Source organism: Sminthopsis crassicaudata, chromosome 5, assembly GCF_048593235.1.
Source record: "Sminthopsis crassicaudata isolate SCR6 chromosome 5, ASM4859323v1, whole genome shotgun sequence".
Classification (NCBI taxonomy): Eukaryota; Metazoa; Chordata; class Mammalia; order Dasyuromorphia; family Dasyuridae; genus Sminthopsis; species Sminthopsis crassicaudata.
This window is the reverse complement of record NC_133621.1, coordinates 244,270,917-244,291,716: the sequence shown is the minus strand read 5'-3', so window position 1 is coordinate 244,291,716 and position 20,800 is coordinate 244,270,917.

The following is a 20,800-nucleotide window of genomic DNA, read 5'->3' as shown; positions in this document are numbered from 1 at the left end:
TTTCCTTTTCAATTAGGAACTTTATAGTTGAGGATATTTCTATCCTATTTGCTTCAACTGCACTTTCTGGACCAGATGCATTATCTTCTGTATATCTAAAGCTGATCAAGACATTCTTAACAGGAATCCTTTACAGTATAATGAGTGAATGTGCAGGCAATAATTCCAGTTATTTCCTTAGGGAAAATCCATTCCTTCGGATACTTGTTCCTCTCTATTTCCCATTCTATTGAGGCTAGTGTGCCTGATGTTTTCTTTTCAATTAGGAACTTTATAGTTGATGATAATTCTTTAGTATTTGCTTCAACTGGACTTTCTGTACCAGATGCATTATCTTCTGTATATCTAAACTTGATCAAGGGATTCTTAACAGGTATCTTTTACAAAGGAATGAGTCAATGTGCAGGCATTAGTTCCAGTTATTTCCTTAGGGAAAATCCATTCCTTTGGATACTTGTTCCTCTCTATTTCCCATTCTATTGGGGCTAGTGTGCCTGATTTTTCCTTTTCAATTAGGAACTTTATATTTGATGATAATTCTCTCCTATTTTCTTCAACTGGACTTTCTGTTGCAGATGCATTATATTCTGTATATCTAAAGCTGATCAAGGGATTCTTAACAGGAATCCTTTACAGTGGAATGACTGAATGTGCAGGCAATAGTTCCAGTTATTTCCTTAAGGAAAATCCATTCCTTTGGATACTTGTTCCTCTCTATTTCCCATTCTATTGGGGCTAGTGTGCCTGATGTTTCCTTTTCAATTAGGAACTTTATAGTTGATGATAATTCTCTCCTATTTGCTTCAACTGGACTTTCTGTAACAGATGCATTATCTTCTGTATATCTAAAGCTGATCAAGCGATTCTTAACAGGAATCCTTTACAGTGGAATGAGTGAATATGCAGGCAATAGTTCCAGTTATTTCCTTAAGGAAAATCCATTCCTTCGGATACTTGTTCCTCTCTATTTCCCAATTTATTGAGGCTAGTGTGTCTGACTTTCCTTTTCAATTAGGAACTTTATAGTTGATGATAATTCTCTCCTATTTGCTTCAACTGGACTTTCTGTACCAGATGCATTTTGTTTTGTATATCTAAAGCTGATCAAGGGATTCTTAACAGGAATCCTTTACAATAGAATGAGTGAATGTGCAGGCAATAGTTCCAGTTATTTCCTTAGGGAAAATCCCTTCCTTCGGATACTTGTTCCTCTCTATTTCCCATTCTATTGAGGCTAATGTGCCTGATGTTTTCTTTTCCATTAGGAACTTTATATTTGATGATAATTCTCTCCAATTTGCTTCAACTGGACTTTCTGTACCAGATGCATTATCTTCTGTATATCTAAAGCTGATCAAGGGATTCTTAACAGGAATCTTTTACAGTAGAATGAGTGAATGTGCAGGCAATAGTTCCAGTTATTTCCTTAAGGAAAATCCATTCCTTCAGATACTTGTTTCTCTCTATTTCCCATTCTATTGAGGCTAGTGTGCCTGATGTTTCCTTTTCAATTAGGAACTTTATATTTGATGATAATTCTCTCCTATTTTCTTCAACTGGACTTTCTGTTGCAGATGCATTATCTTCTGTATATCTGAAGCTGATCAAGGGATTCTTAACAGGAATCCTTTACAGTGGAATGAGTCAATGTGCAGGCAATAGTTCCAGTTATTTCCTTAGGAAAATCCATTCCTTTGGATACTTGTTCCTCTCTATTTCCCATTCTATTGGGGCTAGTGTGCCTGATGTTTCCTTTTCAATTAGGAACTTTATAGTTGATGATAATTCTCTCCTATTTGCTTCAACTGGACTTTCTGTACCAGATGCATTATCCTTTGTATATCTAAAGGTGATCAAGTGATTCTTAACATGAATCCTTTATAGTGGAATGAGGGAATGTGCAGGCAATAATTCCAGTTATTTCCTTAAGGAAAATCCATTCCTTCGGATACTTGTTCCTCTCTATTTCCCATTCTATTGAGGCTAGTGTGCCTGATGTTTCCTTTTCAATTGGGAACTTTATAGTTGATGATAATTCTCTCTTATTTGCTTCAACTGGACTTTCTGTACCAGATGCTTTATCTTCTGTATATCTAAAGCTGATCAAGGGATTCTTAACAGGAATCCTTTACAGTGGAATGAGTGAATATGCAGGCAATACTTCCAGGTATTTTTTAAGGAAAATCCATTCCTTCAGATACTTGTTCCTCTCTATTTCCTAATTTATTGAGGCTAGTGTGCCTGATGTTTCCTTTTCAATTAGGAACTTTATAGTTGATGATAATTCTCTCCTATTTGCTTCAACTGGACTTTCTGTACCAGATGCATTATCTTCTGTATATCTAATGCTGATCAAGGGATTCTTAACAGGAATCCTTTACAGTGGAATGAGTGAATGTGCAGGCAATAATTCCAGTTATTTCCTTAGGGAAAATCCATTCCTTCGGATACTTGTTCCTCTCTATTTCCCATTCTATTGAGGCTAGTGTGCCTGATGTTTCCTTTTCAATTAGGAACTTTATAGTTGATGATAATTCTCTCCTATTTGCTTCAACTGGACTTTCTATACCAGATGCATTATCTTCTGTATATCTAAAGCTGATCAAGGGATTCTTAAAAGGAATCCTTTACAGTGGCGTGAGTGAATGTGCAGGCAATAGTTCCAGTTATTTCCTTTAGGAAAATCCATTCCTTCGGATCCTTGTTCCTCTATATTTCCCATTCTATTGAGGCTAGTGTGCCTGATATTTCCTTTTCAATTAGGAACTTTATAGTTGATAATAATTCTCTCCTATTTGCTTCAACTGGACTTTCTGTACCAGATGCATTTTCATCTGTATATCTAAAGCTGATCAATCGATTCTTAACAGGAATCCTTTACAGTGGAATGAGTGAATGTGCAGGCAATAGTTCCAGCTATTTGCTTTAGGAAAATCCATTCCTTCGGATATTTGTTGCTCTCTATTTCCCATTCTATTGAGGCTAGTGTGCCTGATGTTTCCTTTTCAATTAGGAACTTTATACTTGATGATAATTCTTTCCTATTTGCTTCAACTGGACTTTCTGTACTAGATGCATTATCTTCTGTATATCTAAAGCTGATCAAGGGATTCTTAACAGGAATCCTTTACAATGGAATGAGTGAATGTGCAAGCAATAGTTGCAGTTTTTTCATTAGGGAAAAACCATTCCTTCGGATACTTGTTCCTCTCTATTTCCCATTCTATTGAGGCTAGTGTGCCTGATGTTTCCTTTTCAATTAGGAACTTTATAGTTGATGATAATTCTCTCCTATTTGCTTCAACTGGACTTTCTGTACCAGATGCATTATGTTTTGTATATCTAAAGCTGATCAATAGATTCTTAACAGGAATCCTTTACAATAGAATGAGTGAATATGCAGGCAAAAGTTCCAGTTATTTCCTTAGGGAAAATCCCTTCCTTCGGATACTTGTTCCTCTCTATTTCCCATTCTATTGAGGCTAGTGTGCCTGATGTTTTCTTTTCCATTAGGAACTTTATAGTTGATGATAATTCTCTCCAATTTGCTTCAACTGGACTTTCTGTACCAGATGCATTATCTTCTGTATATCTAAAGCTGATCAAGGGATTCTTAACAGGAATCTTTTCCAGTAGAATGAGTGAATGTGCAGGCAATAGTTCCAGTTATTTCCTTTAGGAAAATCCATTCCTTCGGATCCTTGTTCCTCTCTATTTCCCATTCTATTGAGGCTAGTGTGCCTGATGTTTTCTTTTCAATTAGGAACTTTATAGTTGATGATAATTCTCTAGTATTTGCTTCAACTGGACTTTCTGTACCAGATGCATTATCTTCTGTATATCTAAACTTGATCAAGGGATTCTTAACAGGAATCCTTTACAGAGGAATGATTCAATGTGCAGGCATTAGTTCCAGTTATTTCCTTAGGGAAAATCCATTCCTTTGTATACTTGTTCCTCTCTATTTCCCATTCTATTGGGGCTAGTGTGCCTGATGTTTCCTTTTCAATTAGGAACTTTATAGTTGATGATAATTCTCTCCTATTTGCTTCAACTGGACTTTCTGTACCAGATGCATTATCTTCTGTATATCTAAAGCTGATCAAGCGATTCTTAACAGGAATCCTTTACAGTGGAATGAGTGAATGTGCAGGCAATAGTTCCAGTTATTTCCTTAAGGAAAATCCATTCCTTCGGATACTTGTTCCTCTCTATTTCCCATTCTATTGAGTCTAGTGTGCCTGATGTTTCCTTTTCAATTAGGAACTTTATAGTTGAGGATATTTCTATCCTATTTGCTTCAACTGCACTTTCTGGACCAGATGCATTATCTTCTGTATATCTAAAGCTGATCAAGACATTCTTAACAGGAATCCTTTACAGTATAATGAGTGAATGTGCAGGCAATAATTCCAGTTATTTCCTTAGGGAAAATCCATTCCTTCGGATACTTGTTCCTCTCTATTTCCCATTCTATTGAGGATAGTGTGCCTGATGTTTTCTTTTCAATTAGGAACTTTATAGTTGATGATAATTCTTTAGTATTTGCTTCAACTGGACTTTCTGTACCAGATGCATTATCTTCTGTATATCTAAACTTGATCAAGGGATTCTTAACAGGTATCTTTTACAAAGGAATGAGTCAATGTGCAGGCATTAGTTCCAGTTATTTCCTTAGGGAAAATCCATTCCTTTGGATACTTGTTCCTCTCTATTTCCCATTCTATTGGGGCTAGTGTGCCTGATTTTTCCTTTTCAATTAGGAACTTTATATTTGATGATAATTCTCTCCTATTTTCTTCAACTGGACTTTCTGTTGCAGATGCATTATATTCTGTATATCTAAAGCTGATCAAGGGATTCTTAACAGGAATCCTTTACAGTGGAATGACTGAATGTGCAGGCAATAGTTCCAGTTATTTCCTTAAGGAAAATCCATTCCTTTGGATACTTGTTCCTCTCTATTTCCCATTCTATTGGGGCTAGTGTGCCTGATGTTTCCTTTTCAATTAGGAACTTTATAGTTGATGATAATTCTCTCCTATTTGCTTCAACTGGACTTTCTGTAACAGATGCATTATCTTCTGTATATCTAAAGCTGGTCAAGCGATTCTTAACAGGAATCCTTTACAGTGGAATGAGTGAATATGCAGGCAATAGTTCCAGTTATTTCCTTAAGGAAAATCCATTCCTTCGGATACTTGTTCCTCTCTATTTCCCAATTTATTGAGGCTAGTGTGTCTGACTTTCCTTTTCAATTAGGAACTTTATAGTTGATGATAATTCTCTCCTATTTGCTTCAACTGGACTTTCTGTACCAGATGCATTTTGTTTTGTATATCTAAAGCTGATCAAGGGATTCTTAACAGGAATCCTTTACAATAGAATGAGTGAATGTGCAGGCAATAGTTCCAGTTATTTCCTTAGGGAAAATCCCTTCCTTCGGATACTTGTTCCTCTCTATTTCCCATTCTATTGAGGCTAATGTGCCTGATGTTTTCTTTTCCATTAGGAACTTTATAGTTGATGATAATTCTCTCCAATTTGCTTCAACTGGACTTTCTGTACCAGATGCATTATCTTCTGTATATCTAAAGCTGATCAAGGGATTCTTAACAGGAATCTTTTACAGTAGAATGAGTGAATGTGCAGGCAATAGTTCCAGTTATTTCCTTAAGGAAAATCCATTCCTTCAGATACTTGTTTCTCTCTATTTCCCATTCTATTGAGGCTAGTGTGCCTGATGTTTCCTTTTCAATTAGGAACTTTATATTTGATGATAATTCTCTCCTATTTTCTTCAACTGGACTTTCTGTTGCAGATGCATTATCTTCTGTATATCTAAAGCTGATCAAGGGATTCTTAACATGAATCCTTTACAGTGGAATGACTGAATAAGCAGGCAATAGTTCCAGTTATTTCCTTAAGGAAAATCCATTCCTTCGGATACTTGTTCCTCTCTATTTCCCATTCTATTGAGGCTAGTGTGCCTGATGTTTTCTTTTCAATTAGGAACTTTATAGTTGATGATAATTCTCTAGTATTTGCTTCAACTGGACTTTCTGTACTAGATGCATTATCTTCTGTATATCTGAAGCTGATCAAGGGATTCTTAACAGGAATCCTTTACAGTGGAATGAGTCAATGTGCAGGCAATAGTTCCAGTTATTTCCTTAGGAAAATCCATTCCTTTGGATACTTGTTCCTCTCTATTTCCCATTCTATTGGGGCTAGTGTGCCTGATGTTTCCTTTTCAATTAGGAACTTTATAGTTGATGATAATTCTCTCCTATTTGCTTCAACTGGACTTTCTGTACCAGATGCATTATCCTTTGTATATCTAAAGGTGATCAAGTGATTCTTAACAGGAATCCTTTACAGTGGAATGAGGGAATGTGCAGGCAATAATTCCAGTTATTTCCTTAAGGAAAATCCATTCCTTCGGATACTTGTTCCTCTCTATTTCCCATTCTATTGGGGCTAGTGTGCCTGATGTTTCCTTTTCAATAAGGAACTTTATAGTTGATAATATTTCTCTCCTATTTGCTTCAACTGGACTTTTTGTTCCAGATGCATTATCTTCTGTATATCTAAAGCTGATCAAGGGATTCTTAACAGGAATCCTTTACAGTGGAATGAGTGAATGTGCAGGCAATAGTTCCAGTTATTTCCTTAGGGAAAATCCATTCCTTCGGATACTTGTTCTACTCAACTTCCCATTCTATTGAGGCTAGTGTGCCTGATGTTTCCTTTACAATTAGGAACTTTATAGTTGATGATATTTCTCTCCTATTTGCTTCAACTGGACTTTCTGTTCCAGATGCATTATCTTCTGTATATCTAAAGCTGATCAAGGGATTCTTAAAAGGAATCCTTTACAGTGGCGTGAGTGAATTTGCAGGCAATACTTCCAGGTATTTTTTAAGGAAAATCCATTCCTTCAGATACTTGTTCCTCTCTATTTCCTAATTTATTGAGGCTAGTGTGCCTGATGTTTCCTTTTCAATTAGGAACTTTATAGTTGATGATAATTCTCTCCTATTTGCTTCAACTGGACTTTCTTTACCAGATACATTATCTTCTGTATATCTAAAGCTGATCAAGGGATTCTTAACAGGAATCCTTTACAGTGGCATGAGTGGATGTGCACGCAATAGTTCCAGTTATTTCCTTTAGGAAAATCCATTCCTTCGGATGCTTGTTCCTCTATATTTCCCATTCTATTGAGGCTAGTGTGCCTGATATTTCCTTTTCAATTAGGAACTTTATAGTTGATAATAATTCTCTCCTATTTGCTTCAACTGGACTTTCTGTACCAGATGCATTTTCTTCTGTATATCTAAAGCTGATCAAGGGATTCTTAACAGGAATCCTTTACAGTGGAATGAGTGAATGTGCAGGCAATATTTCCAGCTATTTCCTTTAGGAAAATCCATTCCTTCGGATATTTGTTGCTCTCTATTTCCCATTCTATTGAGGCTAGTGTGCCTGATGTTTCCTTTTCAATTAGGAACTTTATAGTTGATGATAATTCTCTCCTATTTGCTTCAACTGGACTTTCTATACCAGATGCATTATCTTCTGTATATCTAAAGCTGATCAAGGGATTCTTAAAAGGAATCCTTTACAGTGGCGTGAGTGAATGTGCAGGCAATAGTTCCAGTTATTTCCTTTAGGAAAATCCATTCCTTCGGATCCTTGTTCCTCTATATTTCCCATTCTATTGAGGCTAGTGTGCCTGATATTTCCTTTTCAATTAGGAACTTTATAGTTGATAATAATTCTCTCCTATTTGCTTGAACTGGACTTTCTGTACCAGATGCATTTTCATCTGTATATCTAAAGCTGATCAATCGATTCTTAACAGGAATCCTTTACAGTGGAATGAGTGAATGTGCAGGCAATAGTTCCAGCTATTTGCTTTAGGAAAATCCATTCCTTCGGATATTTGTTGCTCTCTATTTCCCATTCTATTGAGGCTAGTGTGCCTGATGTTTCCTTTTCAATTAGGAACTTTATACTTGATGATAATTCTTTCCTATTTGCTTCAACTGGACTTTCTGTACTAGATGCATTATCTTCTGTATATCTAAAGCTGATCAAGGGATTCTTAACAGGAATCCTTTACAATGGAATGAGTGAATGTGCAAGCAATAGTTGCAGTTTTTTCATTAGGGAAAAACCATTCCTTCGGATACTTGTTCCTCTCTATTTCCCATTCTATTGAGGCTAGTGTGCCTGATGTTTCCTTTTCAATTAGGAACTTTATAGTTGATGATAATTCTCTCCTATTTGCTTCAACTGGACTTTCTGTACCAGATGCATTATGTTTTGTATATCTAAAGCTGATATATAGATTCTTAACAGGAATCCTTTACAATAGAATGAGTGAATATGCAGGCAAAAGTTCCAGTTATTTCCTTAGGGAAAATCCCTTCCTTCGGATACTTGTTCCTCTCTATTTCCCATTCTATTGAGGCTAGTGTGCCTGATGTTTTCTTTTCCATTAGGAACTTTATAGTTGATGATAATTCTCTCCAATTTGCTTCAACTGGACTTTCTGTACCAGATGCATTATCTTCTGTATATCTAAAGCTGATCAAGGGATTCTTAACAGGAATCTTTTCCAGTAGAATGAGTGAATGTGCAGGCAATAGTTCCAGTTATTTCCTTTAGGAAAATCCATTCCTTCGGATCCTTGTTCCTCTCTATTTCCCATTCTATTGAGTCTAGTGTGCCTGATGTTTCCTTTTCAATTAGGAACTTTATAGTTGAGGATATTTCTATCTTATTTGCTTCAACTGCACTTTCTGTAACAGATGCATTATCTTCTCTATATCTAAAGCTGATCAAGGGATTCTTAACAGGAATCCTTTACAGTGGAATGAGTAAATGTGCAGGCAATAGTTCCAGTTATTTCCTTAGGGAAAATCCATTCCTTTGGATACTTGTTCCTCTCTATTTCCCATTCTATTGGGGCTAGTGTGCCTTATATTTCCTTTTCAATTAGGAACTTTATAGTTGATGATAATTCTCTCCTATTTGCTTCAACTTGACTTTCTGTAACAGATGCATTATCTTTTGTATATCTAAACCTGATCAAGGGATTCTTAACAGGAATCCTTTACAGTGGAATGACTGAATGTGCAGGCAATAGTTCCAGTTATTTCCTTAGGGAAAATCCATTCCTTCGGATACTTGTTCCTCTCTATTTCCCATTCTATTGAGTCTAGTGTGCCTGATGTTTCCTTTTCAATTAGGAACTTTATAGTTGAGGATATTTCTATCCTATTTGCTTCAACTGCACTTTCTGGACCAGATGCATTATCTTCTGTATATCTAAAGCTGATCAAGACATTCTTAACAGGAATCCTTTACAGTATAATGAGTGAATGTGCAGGCAATAATTCCAGTGTTTTCCTTAGGGAAAATCCATTCCTTCGGATACTTGTTCCTCTCTATTTCCCATTCTATTGAGGCTAGTGTGCCTGATGTTTTCTTTTCAATTAGGAACTTTATAGTTGATGATAATTCTCTAGTATTTGCTTCAACTGGACTTTCTGTACCAGATGCATTGTCTTCTTTATATCTAAACTTGATCAAGGGATTCTTAACAGGTATCCTTTACAGAGGAATGATTCAATGTGCAGGCATTAGTTCCAGTTATTTCCTTAGGGAAAATCCATTCCTTTGGATACTTGTTCCTCTCTATTTCCCATTCTATTGGGGCTAGTGTGCCTGATTTTTCCTTTTCAATTAGGAACTTTATTTTTGATGATAATTCTCTCCTATTTTCTTCAACTGGACTTTCTGTTGCAGATGCATTATATTCTGTATATCTAAAGCTGATCAAGGGATTCTTAACAGGAATCCTTTACAGTGGAATGACTGAATGTGCAGGCAATAGTTCCAGTTATTTCCTTAAGGAAAATCCATTCCTTCGGATACTTGTTCCTCTCTATTTCCCAATTTATTGAGGCTAGTGTGCCTGATTTTCCTTTTCAATTAGGAACTTTATAGTTGATGATAATTCTCTCCTATTTGCTTCAACTGGACTTTCTGTAACAGATGCATTATCTTTTGTATATCTAAACCTGATCAAGGGATTCTTAACAGGAATCCTTTACAGTGGAATGACTGAATGTGCAGGCAATAGTTCCAGTTATTTCCTTAGGGAAAATCCATTCCTTCGGATACTTGTTCCTCTCTATTTCCCATTCTATTGAGTCTAGTGTGCCTGATGTTTCCTTTTCAATTAGGAACTTTATAGTTGAGGATATTTCTATCCTATTTGCTTCAACTGCACTTTCTGGACCAGATGCATTATCTTCTGTATATCTAAACCTGATCAAGGGATTCTTAACAGGAATCCTTTACAGTGGAATGACTGAATGTGCAGACAATAGTTCCAGTTATTTCCTTAGGGAAAATCCATTCCTTCGGATACTTGTTCCTCTCTATTTCCCATTCTATTGAGTCTAGTGTGCCTGATGTTTCCTTTTCAATTAGGAACTTTATAGTTGAGGATATTTCTATCCTATTTGCTTCAACTGCACTTTCTGGACCAGATGCATTATCTTCTGTATATCTAAAGCTGATCAAGACATTCTTAACAGGAATCCTTTACAGTATAATGAGTGAATGTGCAGGCAATAATTCCAGTGTTTTCCTTAGGGAAAATCCATTCCTTCGGATACTTGTTCCTCTCTATTTCCCATTCTATTGAGGCTAGTGTGCCTGATGTTTTCTTTTCAATTAGGAACTTTATAGTTGATGATAATTCTCTAGTATTTGCTTCAACTGGACTTTCTGTACCAGATGCATTATCTTCTTTATATCTAAACTTGATCAAGGGATTCTTAACAGGAATCCTTTACAGAGGAATGATTCAATGTGCAGGCATTAGTTCCAGTTATTTCCTTAGGGAAAATCCATTCCTTTGGATACTTGTTCCTCTCTATTTCCCATTCTATTGGGGCTAGTGTGCCTGATTTTTCCTTTTCAATTAGGAACTTTATTTTTGATGATAATTCTCTCCTATTTTCTTTAACTGGACTTTCTGTTGCAGATGCATTATATTCTGTATATCTAAAGCTGATCAAGGGATTCTTAACAGGAATCCTTTACAGTGGAATGACTGAATATGCAGGCAATAGTTCCAGTTATTTCCTTAAGGAAAATCCATTCCTTTGGATACTTGTTCCTCTCTATTTCCCATTCTATTGGGGTAGTGTGCCTGATGTTTCCTTTTCAATTAGGAACTTTATAGTTGATGATAATTCTCTCCTATTTGCTTCAACTGGACTTTCTGTACCAGATGCATTATCTTCTGTATATCTAAAGCTGATCAAGCGATTCTTAACAGGAATCCTTTACAGTGGAATGAGTGAATGTGCAGGCAATAGTTCCAGTTATTTCCTTAAGGAAAATCCATTCCTTCGGATACTTGTTCCTCTCTATTTCCCAATTTATTGAGGCTAGTGTGCCTGATTTTCCTTTTCAATTAGGAACTTTATAGTTGATGATAATTCTCTCCTATTTGCTTCAACTGGACTTTCTGTAACAGATGCATTATCTTTTGTATATCTAAACCTGATCAAGGGATTCTTAACAGGAATCCTTTACAGTGGAATGACTGAATGTGCAGGCAATAGTTCCAGTTATTTCCTTAGGGAAAATCCATTCCTTCGGATACTTGTTCCTCTCTATTTCCCATTCTATTGAGTCTAGTGTGCCTGATGTTTCCTTTTCAATTAGGAACTTTATAGTTGAGGATATTTCTATCCTATTTGCTTCAACTGCACTTTCTGGACCAGATGCATTATCTTCTGTATATCTAAAGCTGATCAAGACATTCTTAACAGGAATCCTTTACAGTATAATGAGTGAATGTGCAGGCAATAATTCCAGTTATTTCCTTAGGGAAAATCCATTCCTTCTGATACTTGTTCCTCTCTATTTCCCATTCTATTGAGGCTAGTGTGCCTGATGTTTTCTTTTCAATTAGGAACTTTATAGTTGATGATAATTCTCTAGTATTTGCTTCAACTGGACTTTCTGTACCAGATGCATTATCTTCTGTATATCTAAACTTGATCAAGGGATTCTTAACAGGAATCCTTTACAGAGGAATGAGTCAATGTGCAGGCATTAGTTCCAGTTATTTCCTTAGGGAAAATCCATTCCTTTGGATACTTGTTCCTCTCTATTTCCCATTCTATTGGGGCTAGTGTGCCTGATTTTTCCTTTTCAATTAGGAACTTTATATTTGATGATAATTCTCTCCTATTTTCTTCAACTGGACTTTCTGTACCAGATGCATTATCTTCTGTATATCTAAAGCTGATCAAGGGATTCTTAACAGGAATCTTTTACAGTAGAATGAGTGATTGTGCAGGCAATAGATCCAGTTATCTCCTTAAGGAAAATCCATTCCTTCAGATACTTGTTTCTCTCTATTTCCCATTCTATTGAGGTTAGTGTGCCTGATGTTTCCTTTTCAATTAGGAACTTTATATTTGATGATAATTCTCTCCTATTTTCTTCAACTGGACTTTCTGTTGCAGATGCATTATATTCTGTATATCTAAAGCTGATCAAGGGATTCTCAACAGGAATCCTTTACAGTGGAATGACTGAATGTGCAGGCAATAGTTCCAGTTATTTCCTTAAGGAAAATCCATTCCTTTGGATACTTGTTCCTCTCTATTTCCCATTCTATTGGGGCTAGTGTGCCTGATATTTCCTTTTCAATTAGGAACTTTATAGTTGATGATAATTCTCTCCTATTTGCTTCAACTGGACTTTCTATACCAGATGCATTATCTTCTGTATATCTAAAGCTGATCAAGGGATTCTTAACAGGAATCCTTTACAGTGGCATGAGTGAATGTGCAGGCAATAGTTCCAGTTATTTCCTTTAGGAAAATCCATTCCTTCGGATCCTTGTTCCTCTCTATTTCCCAATTTATTGAGGCTAGTGTGCCTGATATTTCCTTTTCAATTAGGAACTTTATAGTTGATAATAATTCTCTCCTATTTGCTTCAACTGGACTTTCTGTACCAGATGCATTATCTTCTGTATATCTAAAGCTGATCAAGGGATTCTTAACAGGAATCCTTTACAGTGGAATGAGTAAATGTGCAGGCAATAGTTGCAGTTATTTCCTTAGGGAAAATACATTCCTTCGGATACTTGTTCCTCTCTATTTCCCATTCTATTGAAGCTAGTGTGCCTGATATTTCGTTTTCAATTAGGAACTTTATAGTTGATGATAATTCTCTCCTATTTGCTTCAACTTGACTTTCTGTAACAGATGCATTATCTTTTGTATATCTAAACCTGATCAAGGGATTCTTAACAGGAATCCTTTACAGTGGAATGAGTGAATGTGCAGGCAATAATTCCAGTTATTTCCTTAGGGAAAATCCATTCCTTCGGATACTTGTTCCTCTCTATTTCCCATTCTATTGAGTCTAGTGTGCCTGATGTTTCCTTTTCAATTAGGAACTTTATAGTTGAGGATATTTCTATCCTATTTGCTTCAACTGCACTTTCTGGACCAGATGCATTATCTTCTGTATATCTAAAGCTGATCAAGACATTCTTAACAGGAATCCTTTACAGTATAATGAGTGAATGTGCAGGCAATAATTCCAGTGTTTTCCTTAGGGAAAATCCATTCCTTCGGATACTTGTTCCTCTCTATTTCCCATTCTATTGAGGCTAGTGTGCCTGATGTTTTCTTTTCAATTAGGAACTTTATAGTTGATGATAATTCTCTAGTATTTGCTTCAACTGGACTTTCTGTACCAGATGCATTATCTTCTTTATATCTAAACTTGATCAAGGGATTCTTAACAGGAATCCTTTACAGAGGAATGATTCAATGTGCAGGCATTAGTTCCAGTTATTTCCTTAGGGAAAATCCATTCCTTTGGATACTTGTTCCTCTCTATTTCCCATTCTATTGGGGCTAGTGTGCCTGATTTTTCCTTTTCAATTAGGAACTTTATTTTTGATGATAATTCTCTCCTATTTTCTTCAACTGGACTTTCTGTTGCAGATGCATTATATTCTGTATATCTAAAGCTGATCAAGGGATTCTTAACAGGAATCCTTTACAGTGGAATGAGTAAATGTGCAGGCAATAGTTGCAGTTATTTCCTTAGGGAAAATCCATTCCTTCGGATACTTGTTCCTCTCTATTTCCCATTCTATTGAAGCTAGTGTGCCTGATATTTCGTTTTCAATTAGGAACTTTATAGTTGATGATAATTCTCTCCTATTTGCTTCAACTGGACTTTCTATACCAGATGCATTATCTTCTGTATATCTAAAGCTGATCAAGGGATTCTTAAAAGGAATCCTTTACAGTGGCATAAGTGAATGGGCAGGCAATAGTTCCAGTTATTTCCTTTAGGAAAATCCATTCCTTCGGATCCTTGTTCCTCTCTATTTCCCATTCTATTGAGTCTAGTGTGCCTGATGTTTCCTTTTCAATTAGGAACTTTATAGTTGAGGATATTTCTATCCTATTTGCTTCAACTGCACTTTCTGGACCAGATGCATTATCTTCTGTATATCTAAAGCTGATCAAGACATTCTTAACAGGAATCCTTTACAGTGGAATGACTGAATGTGCAGGCAATAATTCCAGTTATTTCCTTAGGGAAAATCCATTCCTTCGGATACTTGTTCCTCTCTATTTCCCATTCTATTGAGTCTAGTGTGCCTGATGTTTCCTTTTCAATTAGGAACTTTATAGTTGAGGATATTTCTATCCTATTTGCTTCAACTGCACTTTCTGGACCAGATGCATTATCTTCTGTATATCTAAAGCTGATCAAGACATTCTTAACAGGAATCCTTTACAGTATAATGAGTGAATGTGCAGGCAATAATTCCAGTGTTTTCCTTAGGGAAAATCCATTCCTTCGGATACTTGTTCCTCTCTATTTCCCATTCTATTGAGGCTAGTGTGCCTGATGTTTTCTTTTCAATTAGGAACTTTATAGTTGATGATAATTCTCTAGTATTTGCTTCAACTGGACTTTCTGTACCAGATGCATTATCTTCTGTATATCTAAACTTGATCAAGGGATTCTTAACAGGAATCCTTTACAGAGGAATGATTCAATGTGCAGGCATTAGTTCCAGTTATTTCCTTAGGGAAAATCCATTCCTTTGGATACTTGTTCCTCTCTATTTCCCATTCTATTGGGGCTAGTGTGCCTGATTTTTCCTTTTCAATTAGGAACTTTATTTTTGATGATAATTCTCTCCTATTTTCTTCAACTGGACTTTCTGTTGCAGATGCATTATATTCTGTATATCTAAAGCTGATCAAGGGATTCTTAACAGGAATCCTTTACAGTGGAATGACTGAATATGCAGGCAATAGTTCCAGTTATTTCCTTAAGGAAAATCCATTCCTTTGGATACTTGTTCCTCTCTATTTCCCATTCTATTGGGGTAGTGTGCCTGATGTTTCCTTTTCAATTAGGAACTTTATAGTTGATGATAATTCTCTCCTATTTGCTTCAACTGGACTTTCTGTACCAGATGCATTATCTTCTGTATATCTAAAGCTGATCAAGCGATTCTTAACAGGAATCCTTTACAGTGGAATGAGTGAATGTGCAGGCAATAGTTCCAGTTATTTCCTTAAGGAAAATCCATTCCTTCGGATACTTGTTCCTCTCTATTTCCCAATTTATTGAGGCTAGTGTGCCTGATTTTCCTTTTCAATTAGGAACTTTATAGTTGATGATAATTCTCTCCTATTTGCTTCAACTGGACTTTCTGTAACAGATGCATTATCTTTTGTATATCTAAACCTGATCAAGGGATTCTTAACAGGAATCCTTTACAGTGGAATGACTGAATGTGCAGGCAATAGTTCCAGTTATTTCCTTAGGGAAAATTCATTCCTTCGGATACTTGTTCCTCTCTATTTCCCATTCTATTGAGTCTAGTGTGCCTGATGTTTCCTTTTCAATTAGGAACTTTATAGTTGAGGATATTTCTATCCTATTTGCTTCAACTGCACTTTCTGGACCAGATGCATTATCTTCTGTATATCTAAAGCTGATCAAGACATTCTTAACAGGAATCCTTTACAGTATAATGAGTGAATGTGCAGGCAATAATTCCAGTTATTTCCTTAGGGAAAATCCATTCCTTCTGATACTTGTTCCTCTCTATTTCCCATTCTATTGAGTCTAGTGTGCCTGATGTTTTCTTTTCCATTAGGAACTTTATAGTTGATGATAATTCTCTCCAATTTGCTTCAACTGGACTTTCTGTACCAGATGCATTATCTTCTGTATATCTAAAGCTGATCAAGGGATTTTTAACAGGAATCTTTTCCAGTAGAATGAGTGAATGTGCAGGCAATAGTTCCAGTTATTTCCTTAAGGAAAATCCATTCCTTCAGATACTTGTTTCTCTCTATTTCCCATTCTATTGAGGCTAGTGTGCCTGATGTTTCCTTTTCAATTAGGAACTTTATATTTGAAGATAATTCTCTCCTATTTTCTTCAACTGGACTTTCTGTTGCAGATGCATTATCTTCTGTATATCTAAAGCTGATCAAGGGATTCTTAACAGGAATCCTTTACAGTGGAATGACTGAATAAGCAGGCAATAGTTCCAGTTATTTCCTTAAGGAAAATCCATTCCTTCGGATACTTGTTCCTCTCTATTTCCCATTCTATTGAGGCTAGTGTGCCTGATGTTTTCTTTTCAATTAGGAACTTTATAGTTGATAATAATTCTCTAGTATTTGCTTCAACTGGACTTTCTGTACCAGATGCATTGTCTTCTGTATATCTGAAGCTGATCAAGGGATTATTAACAGGAATCCTTTACAGTGGAATGAGTCAATGTGCAGGCAATAGTTCCAGTTATTTCCTTAGGGAAAATCCATTCCTTTGGATACTTGTTCCTCTCTATTTCCCATTCTATTGGGGCTAGTTTGCCTGATGTTTCCTTTTCAATTAGGAACGTTATAGTTGATGATAATTCTCTCCTATTTGCTTCAACTGGACTTTCTGTACCAGATGCATTATCCTTTGTATATCTAAAGGTGATCAAGTGATTCTTAACAGGAATCCTTTACAGTGGAATGAGGGAATGTGCAGGCAATAATTCCAGTTATTTCCTTAAGGAAAATCCATTCCTTAGGATATTTATTCCTCTCTATTTCCCAAATTATTGAGGCTAGTGTGCCTGATGTTTCCTTTTCAATAAGGAACTTTATAGTTGATAATAATTCTCTCCTATTTGCTTCAACTGGACTTTCTGTACCAGATGCATTATCTTCTGTATATCTAAAGCTGATCAAGGGATTCTTAACAGGAATCCTTTACAGTGGAATGAGTGAATGTGCAGGTAATAGTTCCAGTTATTTCCTTAGGGAAAATCCATTCCTTCGGATACTTGTTCCCCTCAACTTCCCATTCTATTGAGGCTAGTGTGCCTGATGTTTCCTTTACAATTAGGAACTTTATAGTTGATGATATTTCTCTCCTATTTGCTTCAACTGGACTTTCTGTTCCAGATGCATTATCTTCTGTATATCTAAAGCTGATCAAGGGATTTTTAACAGGAGTCCTTTATAGTGGAATGAGTGAATGTGCAGGCATTAATTCCAGTTATTTCCGTAGGGAAAATCCATTCCTTCGGATACTTGTTCCTCTCTATTTCCCATTCTATTGAGGCTAGTGTGCCTGATGTTTCCTTTTCAATTAGGAACTTTATAGTTGATGATAATTCTCTCCTATTTGCTTCAACTGGACTTTTTGTTCCAGATGCATTATCTTCTGTATATCTAAAGCTGATCAAGGGATTCTTAACAGGAATCCTTTACAGTGGAATGAGTGAATGTGCAGGCATTAATTCCAGTTATTTCCGTAGGGAAAATCCATTCCTTCGGATACTTGTTCCTCTCTATTTCCCATTCTATTGAGGCTAGTGTGCCTGATGTTTCCTTTTCAATTAGGAACTTTATAGTTGATGATAATTCTCTCTTATTTGCTTCAACTGGACTTTCTGTACCAGATGCTTTATCTTCTGTATATCTAAAGCTGATCAAGGGATTCTTAACAGGAATCCTTTACAGTGGAATGAGTGAATGTGCAGGCAATACTTCCAGGTATTCCTTAAGGAAAATCCATTCCTTCGGATACTTGTTCCTCTCTATTTCCTAATTTATTGAGGCTAGTGTCCCTGATGTTTCCTTTTCAATTAGGAACTTTATAGTTGATGATAATTCTCTCCTATTTGCTTCAACTGGACTTTCTGTACCAGATGCATTATCTTCTGTATATCTAATGCTGATCAAGGGATTCTTAACAGGAATCCTTTACAGTGGAATGAGTGAATGTCCAGGCAATAGTTCCAGTTATTTCCTTAGGGAAAATCCATTCCTTCGGATACTTGTTCCTCTCTATTTCCCATTCTATTGAGGCTAGTGTGCCTGATGTTTCCTTTTCAATTAGGAACTTTATAGTTGATGATAATTCTCTCCTATTTGCTTCAACTGTACTTTCTGTACCAGATGCATTATCTTCTGTATATCTAAAGCTGATCAAGGGATTCTTAACAGGAATCCTTTACAGTGGCGTGAGTGAATGTGCAGGCAATAGTTCCAGTTATTTCCTTTAGGAAAATCCATTCTTTCGGATCCTTGTTCCTCTATATTTCCCGTTCTATTGAGGCTAGTGTGCCTGATATTTCCTTTTCAATTAGGAACTTTATAGTTGATGATAATTCTCTAGTATTTGCTTCAACTGGACTTTCTGTACCAGATGCATTTTCTTCTGTATATCTAAAGCTGATCAATCGATTCTTAACAGGAATCCTTTACAGTGGAATGAGTGAATGTGCAGGCAATAGTTCCAGCTATTTGCTTTAGGAAAATCCATTCCTTCGAATATTTGTTGCTCTCTATTTCCCATTCTATTGTGGCTAGTGTCCCTGATGTTTCCTTTTCAATTAGGAACTTTATACTTGATGATAATTCTTTCCTATTTGCTTCAACTGGACTTTCTGTACTAGATGCATTATCTTCTGTATATCTAAAGCTGATCAAGGGATTCTTAACAGGAATCCTTTACAATGGAATGAGTGAATGTGCAAGCAATAGTTGCAGTTATTTCATTAGGGAAAAACCATTCCTTCGGATACTTGTTCCTCTCTATTTCCCATTCTATTGAGGCTAGTGTGCCTGATGTTTCCTTTTCAATTAGGAACTTTATAGTTGATGATAATTCTCACCTATTTGCTTCAACTGGACTTTCTTTACCAGATACATTGTCTTCTGTATGTCTAAAGCTGATCAAGGGATTCTTAACAGGAATCCTTTACAGTGGCATGAGTGAATGTGCACGCAATAGTTCCAGTTATTTCCTTTAGGAAAATCCATTCCTTCGGATCCTTGTTCCTCTATATTTCCCATTCTATTGAGGCTAGTGTGCCTGATATTTCCTTTTCAATTCGGAACTTTATAGTTGATAATAATTCTCTCCTATTTGCTTCAACTGGACTTTCTGTACCAGATGCATTTTCTTCTGTATATCTAAAGCTGATCAAGGGATTCTTAACAGGAATCCTTTACAGTGGAATGAGTGAATGTGCAGGCAATAGTTCCAGCTATTTCCTTTAGGAAAATCCATTCCTTCAGATCCTTGTTCCTCTCTATTTCCCATTCTATTGAGGCTAGTGTGCCTGATGTTTCCTTTTCAATTAGGAACTTTATAGTTGATGATAATTCTCTCCTATTTGCTTCAACTGGACTTTCTGTACCAGATGCATTATGTTTTGTATATCTAAAGCTGATCAAGGGATTCTTAACAGGAATCCTTTACAATAGAATGAGTGAATATGCAGGCAAAAGTTCCAGTTATTTCCTTAGGGAAAATCCCTTCCTTCGGATACATGTTCCTCTCTATTTCCCATTCTATTGAGGCTAGTGTGCCTGATGTTTTCTTTTCCATTAGGAACTTTATAGTTGATGATAATTCTCTCCAATTTGCTTCAACTGGACTTTCTGTACCAGATGCATTATCTTCTGTATATCTAAAGCTGATCAAGGGATTCTTAACAGGAATCTTTTCCAGTAGAATGAGTGAATGTGCAGGCAATAGTTCCAGTTATTTCCTTAAGGAAAATCCATTCCTTCAGATACTTGTTTCTCTCTATTTCCCATTCTATTGAGGCTAGTGTGCCTGATGTTTCCTTTTCAATTAGGAACTTTATATTTGAAGATAATTCTCTCCTATTTTCTTCAACTGGACTTTCTGTTGCAGATGCATTATCTTCTGTATATCTAAAGCTGATCAAGGGATTCTTAACAGGAATCCTTTACAGTGGAATGACTGAATAAGCAGGCAATAGTTCCAGTTATTTCCTTAAGGAAAATCCATTCCTTCGGATACTTGTTCCTCTCTATTTCCCATTCTATTGAGGCTAGTGTGCCTGATGTTTTCTTTTCAATTAGGAACTTTATAGTTGATAATAATTCTCTAGTATTTGCTTCAACTGGACTTTCTGTACCAGATGCATTGTCTTCTGTATATCTGAAGCTGATCAAGGGATTATTAACAGGAATCCTTTACAGTGGAATGAGTCAATGTGCAGGCAATAGTTCCAGTTATTTCCTTAGGGAAAATCCATTCCTTTGGATACTTGTTCCTCTCTATTTCCCATTCTATTGGGGCTAGTGTGCCTGATGTTTCCTTTTCAATTAGGAACGTTATAGTTGATGATAATTCTCTCCTATTTGCTTCAACTGGA